The sequence below is a fragment of the Capsicum annuum genome, chromosome 1 (assembly GCF_002878395.1).
Source record: "Capsicum annuum cultivar UCD-10X-F1 chromosome 1, UCD10Xv1.1, whole genome shotgun sequence".
In the NCBI taxonomy this organism is placed as follows: domain Eukaryota; kingdom Viridiplantae; phylum Streptophyta; class Magnoliopsida; order Solanales; family Solanaceae; genus Capsicum; species Capsicum annuum.
In genome coordinates, this window is record NC_061111.1 from 172,023,330 (window position 1) to 172,023,922 (window position 593).

Consider the following 593-nt stretch of genomic DNA (forward strand, 5'->3'; position numbering starts at 1 on the left):
ACAAATAGTGCCACCATGACTCAAGCTCATGAGAAATAAATTATAGTGCTTTGGTTGTTTTCTGATCAAGGGTGATGTGTATTAAGTCCTCAAAGATGTCCTAGCGATTAGGTGAATCAAAACATCCCTTACCGATTGAATTCTTGAGAAGGATTATAGCATAGCCAACTTCAAACAAACATATCTCTTGTTACACTAAGAAATTTTGAGCTCATGACCCACCAATAGATAGCTAATTGAATTATCTTTCCAACAGTACCAATTTCACCCAAATCCAGTATCAAAGAGAAAGGTTATGCCTATTTTATTCCAGTATGTTAACCTGGAAACTGTGTGACGACATTTTGTGATGACTTGTCACAAAATGTCGTCACCTTAAGCAGAAAGTCACAAATTCCAACATTTTGTGACAACATTTTGTGATGACTTGTCCCAAGTCTGACTTCTTGTCACAAAATGTCGTCAACCATAAGCAGAAAGTCATAAATTCTACCCTTTTGTGACAATATTTTGTGAAGACTTGTCACAAGTCTGACAACTTGTCACAAATGTCGTCAGCTATTTTTTTCAGCAATTAAAAGACGTTTTTGCAA